Consider the following 6,797-nt stretch of genomic DNA (forward strand, 5'->3'; position numbering starts at 1 on the left):
ACTTCCTCTCCTAGAACTGTCAAGTGATCCCCCTGTAGGAAGAGTAGGGTCTGCTTCCTATGGTCACTGAACCTTTTTGCTTTACTGGTTTTCGACTTAGATGTGGCTGTGGGCCTGCTAATCAGACCCACAGCCCAGAGGCACTCTCTCTAAATGTACCATGTACTCTAGGTACATCCACAATTGGGAATTGGTTCACCTTCTCAGCCCCTGTAGAAGTGTACCATAGGTACTCAGGGCATAGTTGTAACCAAGGCCTACCAGGGGCTGCAGCATGTATTATGCCACCCCTGGCAGGCCACTCAAATAGACACAACTGGCTGATCACTCAGCTAGGGCAAGGTCGTGTAACCACCCCTTGCTTAGGTGTAGTATTCCTATACCTACTTACATATAGACACATAGTAACCTATAAGTCACTCCTATGGCAGGCCTTAACAATCCTGGAGGCAGAGTGCTTGGTTACGTGTGAGATGGTGCTCTAGAATGAGCTGAGCCTGTCTGCAGCTTTCGGAACCATGTCCTAATAGCTGTTCTATGATATTGCCATACCATATACTCTTAAGTGCATTATGAACCTCGCGGTTAAATGCTAACTTTGGTTTGGCTTTATCCAAACATGTCGTGTAAGGTGTCATACGCTTTGGAATACTACCCCCTCGCCAATTCTGGCGACAGGGGTAGCATTCCACCCTTCTCGAGGGAGAAGACATGTTAAGCCCAACGAACCCGGTCAAAGTTAACAAGAGCCCCAGCATCACAAAATGGATGCTGCTGCCACAGACACAAGTCTGACCTCCTGCTGCTGGGAGTCATTCCAGTCACGGAGGTTTGGACAATAGGTTTCCTGCTTGGGGAGGTGCGAGCACCACCCCAGATAGGAAGATGAGTATTGGGACAGGGAGGGCTCAATAGATTGAGACACAGCCTGGAGCACACTAGGTGCTTCATGCATATCCCAGTTCAAACCGGTTGCTGGGGCACTCCAGCCCAAGCTCTGGTGCGAAACTAGACAAAGGAAAGGAGGTGTAACCACCCCCCTTCCTGGTCCCACCCACAGGAGGGACCTAGAAACTAAACCAGCCCCCTTTAGTTGTATAAAGGTAGGAGCTGACCCAGGAGACTTTAGATTAATCCTGGCATCGACTTGAGACAAAACTCTGGACCCTTCGACATTCACCTGAGCTGAAGACTGAAGAATCTCCCTTGTGGCCAAGGAGTGACCACCCTGGGCAACCAGGCACCATCCAGCAACTCGACGGCTTGCTTTGTCCCCGTTCCCGCCAGAACCCGAATACAGAGCCCGACAAGACCTCGACACCTGGACCGCTCTGACCCCACTGCATGACTCCAGCACAGCTGAGCCCCGTGGAAGGCGTCGGAACCCGTGGAACCAGGCAACTTGGAAAGTCTTCAACTTGCTAACAGCGCAGCTCCGGAGGCATCCTCGACGCTGTGCACTGGGGACTGAGACACCCCAACACCGAGCTCCACCTGCACCGAAGACCAGCCCCCCACACTCCACGAGATCTGCGTGGGGTCCTTCTGCTTGTGTTCTGCTCGACGCGTTGTCCGGTTGCTGGCCCGTTGGCTAGTGGCCCTGTGGCATCGATCCTCTTGAAAATCCATCGCTGGTCTGGTTGCTCCAGACTGGCCCTTGCATCCCTGCAAAGGTGAAGTACCTCAGACCCTCCTGGTCTGCACCAGAAGCCTTTTGTGTATCCTGCATGGGTTGCCTTTGCTTAGGCTTGTTGGCTCCGATCTTGAAGCAGACCCCTCCATCTGCGAGAACCTTCGTGGGACAGCTCCTCTCCAGCACCTGGTGGTCCTCAACGCCTCCTGGTCCGCGTGGCTGCAACGACAAGCTTCACAACAGCACCTGATTGCACCTCGACGACGTCTGGTTCCTCCCTGGTTACACCCGGTCACTGGCTAGTGACCTAGACTCTGTCCCCTCTGCTTTCACGTCTTCTTCAACTTCGATCCACCCTTTGATCCACCCAGACATCTTTCTCCTGGTGGCCTGCAGCATATTCTTCCAAGGCTACATAGGAATCAACGAGAAAACCAGACACTTTGACACCTATGCACCCGCAGCCCGTGGGTGAGGTTACACGAGTACTTCGGTGCTCCTGTAGGGATTGACTATCCTAATGTCCAGTTTTGTTAGTTGTATCTTCCTAGTTAGACCGGAAGTGTCCTAAATCTCCATTTACTTACCTTTTAAGTTCCTATTGACTTTCTATTGACTCTCGCATGAGTGTACTGACACTGCACGCGCCGCATGTGGGCCTCCTACTCCTACCCTAAGGGTCAGATAGTGTAGCCCCAGCGATTCCCTAGGTCCTAGGCCTCTTCCTTTCCCAAGTCGTGGTTCTTATACCACTTACTTAGTATATGGTTTTACGAGCCCCTAGGGCCTAACTGTAAATTGTGCTATTTAAAGTATTTCTGAGAGTAACTTGTTATGTGCTTTTGCTTCTGACCTCATAAAGAGTTCAGAGGAGTGGGTTAGTGAATAAATACATATAGATTTTATATATATATCCTGTGTGGTGTCCTTTCATTTGATATTCAAGGGGTTACATATGGTAAAACCGCTGGCTTTACACACCCTCAAGAGTCTTTTAGCCTAAGACTGTTCTGTCCACGCTACCTCTAGGATAGCTGGTCTATAAGGTTGACTTTACAACCATCACCATAAGGGTTGTTTGGACTGGTGCAAGGTGTTCACTAGAATAGTGAACATCATATACCAGGCCAACTTCTCACACCCCGACACGCGGTGGTATCGTGGTGGCATGGCTGGAGGGGTCGCCTCGAAGGGGAGGGAGTAACCCCTTCGGACGACTTGCAGCACCCCACCTGTCCGATGTGACAGTGCGCCAGTGGAGGTGGTGATGGCGAACCCTGCCCCCCACTGGCGTCACATGGGCCTGAAAGCTTGGACTAGGAAGGTTTCCTGCGGGGGCCTGCGACGCCGGGACCGAAGTCACTGGCGGCATCGGGACCAAAGCACCCAACGGCGTCGGGACTGAAGCGCCCGACGGCGTCGGGACCGAAGCGCCGACGGAGGAGTGAGCGACCTCATGCCCCTGAGGAAGGCCTCAATCTCCTCGGGCGTCGCGTTCTGCCCAGGGACCGACGGGTATGAAGCAGGCCGCGATGCCCCCGGCTCCGGCGGAGCCGCGAGGGCGGTGGCGCCCGAACCCCCGCCGCGTCACGCGAGCCTCGGGGGGGGGGATTCGGAAGAGCGATGATGTCTCTTCGACTTCTTGTGCTTACCTGAGGACTTCAAACCCCCGAAGACGACTCCCGGAGCTATGGTGGCTCTGTCCCCGCGACTGGTCCCTCGACCTCCTCGCGGACCGGGACCTCGAGCGGCGCGGGGCCGACTGCCGGAGCTCGAGTCGCTTGCGGGACCGCTCCCGCCTAGCTTTAGACGTCAGGGCTCGACAGTCGGAGCAAGCCTTGTCGTCGTGGTCGAGGCCCAGGCAAATAAGACACCGGCGGTGGGGTCGGAAACCGACATCAGTCAGTCGCAGTCGGCGCAGGGTTTAAACCCGGGCATCCCTACTGGCACCGTCGAAGTCGTTCGACTTCGAAAAGGATCAAAAATTATCGAAAAAGTTTAGTAAAAAATTGACTAAGGGGCACCACTTTTTCCGGATCTGCGCTTGCTGGCGCGGAAAAAAGAACTGATGTCAGCGCACGAGGGCGGCGTCTAAGTACTTCGCCGACGTCATCCCGGCACCTACGACGGACGCGGAGCCACAGACAACGCCTACCGTCGCGCAGGGGTATTGCTACGCAAACGTTTCCGGATCCAGTCTGACGCCTGGGGATATTCTAAGGTAAGGAATCTAATACTAACCTGTTTCTTTCAGATTGTCCAAACAATAGTGCTTCGTGAACATATGAAGGGACACTTTTGTAGTTTGCCAAATGTCTAGAACAGGGACTCCACGTGCTAAAGCAGAGGCAGCAGCTTTGGCCCTGCTAGAATGAGCTTCCGGACACTGCTTTTAGTCAATCTATAGCAAGTCCTAATGCAGAGCATGATCCAGCAGAGGATGGTTCTTTTTTTACACAGACATGGCATTTTCACTCCAGCGAACCTTAAACCGAGATGATTATCCACCTAGTGTTCCTTGGTACGACCCAAGTAGAAGCTCAGCAATCTTTTGGGGTACAAGCAATAGAGTCTTTCCACCTATTTAGAGGGGTGACAAGGAGCATGGAACACAGGCAGGGTGATGTCTTGACGGACATGGAACAGTGTCACATTTGGCAAAAAGGATGCCAGAGTCGAAGAACCAGTTTATTTGAAAGAAGGTGCAGAGCTTGAAGATCAAACCCACACAACACTGATGTTAATGCAATGCAGAAAACTGACTTGACTGTGAGGAGTCTAAAGGACAACTTTGAGGCAGCTGAAATGGAGTGCACATTAGAAAGGCGAGGACCAAGTTAAGGTCGGACTGTGGCATGAGAAAGGGAGAGGGAGGAAACAAAAGCTGTAAACCTTTTTAAAAAGTGCAGAAAACTGGAGAAATAAACAGACAGGCTTATCTGGCAACTGCAAAAAAGCAACAAGCATTTGCAATGCAATAGGTCTCGCATTTACGCTAGTTTAAGCTATTGGCATTGTAAATGGCAATGCCTTTTATTTATGTTTTTAAAATGAAAACAAAAATAAAAGGTGTTGTCATTTACAATGTTAATAGCTCAAACTAGTGTAAATGTGAGACCTGTTGCGTTGCAAATGCTTGTTTCCAAATATTGATAAATAGACCCCATTTGCAACCAGGTGCTGCAAAATTCTAAACGCCCTCTTAGTAAGTTAGCAGTATGATCATCAAATGACTTTGGGTTTGCTTCCAAAGTAATCTTGTCTGTACTCTCAGAAATCGTGAGTACACTTTCTGTTTTTGCAGTTTTATAGAACTCGACTTGAAGATACTGGAGCGCTTTGCATGAGCACCAGTTACATTACACAGGGACACATTCATGTTTGGTTGGTCCAGGGAGAGATTAAAAGGTTTGCCCAGATTAAAAGTCTGTTGAGCCGACACCGAGACTCGAACCTGATTTCCTAACTCAAAAGTCAGTGGCTCTGTTCATTAAGCTACTTCCTAACATTTGTTTGTCCTGCATTATTATACACCAAAGCAAAGAGGACTGTGCAGGCTCTGACTATGGTCTTCACTACACCAGTGTCTTTGGGTGTCGCCCAGGCGGAGTGAGGGTTGAATACCTGGCTGGCTGGGGAACAGTAGCACCCGTTGTATAGCTCTGCAAGGACAGTATGCGCACAATAAAAAGGCATAGCACTGCAAAACTGTTCGCACACAATAAAACGATGCATCACTGGAAAAAGGTGACTGCTGCTGGCATGTGTGAGTAGAGCTGCTGCCCTGCCTGAGTGGAGCTGCCCTCCCCCTACAGGACTGGCCTCACCTCCCAGTGGGCAGATCTACAGTTGAAGCCGGGACTGACAATGTCCTTGGGTGTGGCCCAGGTGGAGTTAGGGGCAAATATCTGGCCCGTCATCGGGTAAGCGACTTATTACCCCACCGCTGCGTGGAGAACAGTAGCACCCATTGTATAGCGCTGCAGGGACAGTATGCGCACAATCAAAAGGCATGACGCTGCAAAACTGTACGTGCACGATAAAACGATGCATTGCTGGAAAAGGTGTCTGCTGCTGCCTTGTGTGAGTGGAGCTGCCCTCCCCCTACAGGACTAGCCTCACCTCACAGTGGGCAGTTCTACAGTCGAAGCTGGGTCTGACATCGTCCTTGGGAGTGGCCCAGGCGGAGTGAGGGGCAAATATCTGGCCCGTCATCGGGTAAGTGACTTATCACCCCACCGCTGCATGGAGAACAGTAGCACCCGTTGTATAGCGCTGCAAGGACAGTATGCGCACGATTAAAAGGCATAGCGCTGCAAAACTGTACGCGCACAATAAAATGATGCATCGCTGACTATGTAGCAGGTAGAACAAGCCGTCTGCACTGACGGATTCCAAAACGTGACGCGTCGCAAACATCCTCAAAAAATAATGAAACGCCGCAGCCCGGCTTCAACAGGAAGCCAGGCAATCTGTGTTGGGACGGGGGCGGGGCCAGAGAAATACAGGAAGCAGATGGGAGTCTACCCCGCGCTCCAGTGCCCGCCGGAAGATTTGCGTGACTGCGTCTCAGCGCGGCACCCGCCTGTTGCCCAGAATGACCGGATGGCTGCCGAGGGACACGAACAAAGAACCTGGTGAGTGGGGCGGCGGGGGTCTTGGTGCACATGCGTGTATGCGACGGCCGGGGTGTGTTCTCTGTATGTATGGGTGCGTGCGTGCTTGCTTGTGTGTGTGTCTCTGTGTATGCGTGTGTGTGTATGCAGTGTGTTTGTGTGCGACGGCGGGGATGTGTTCTCTGTATGTATGGGTGCGTGCATGGGCGCTTGTGTGTCTCATGCGCATGCGTGTGTGGTGCTTGCGAGGCAGGAGATGGGCACAGCGCCGTGAAGGGAGGGGGAGGGGGGGAGCGTGTGTGTATGCAGTGTGTGTATGCAGTGTGTGTGTGTGTGTATGCAGTGTGTGTGTGTGTCTGCGCGCGTGTGTGTATGCGACGGCGGGGGTGGGTTCTCTGTATGTATGGGTGCGTGCATGGGCGCTTGTGTGTCTCTGTGCATGCGCATGCGTGTGTGGTGCTGTGCGCGGCCCCGAGGAGGAATCTGAGACAGCGACGCTCGTGCGTGAGCTCCGTCTCAGATTCCTTCTAACACGCCAACAACAGTTG

Source organism: Lissotriton vulgaris, chromosome 11 (genome assembly GCF_964263255.1).
Source record: "Lissotriton vulgaris chromosome 11, aLisVul1.2, whole genome shotgun sequence".
Taxonomy (NCBI): domain Eukaryota; kingdom Metazoa; phylum Chordata; class Amphibia; order Caudata; family Salamandridae; genus Lissotriton; species Lissotriton vulgaris.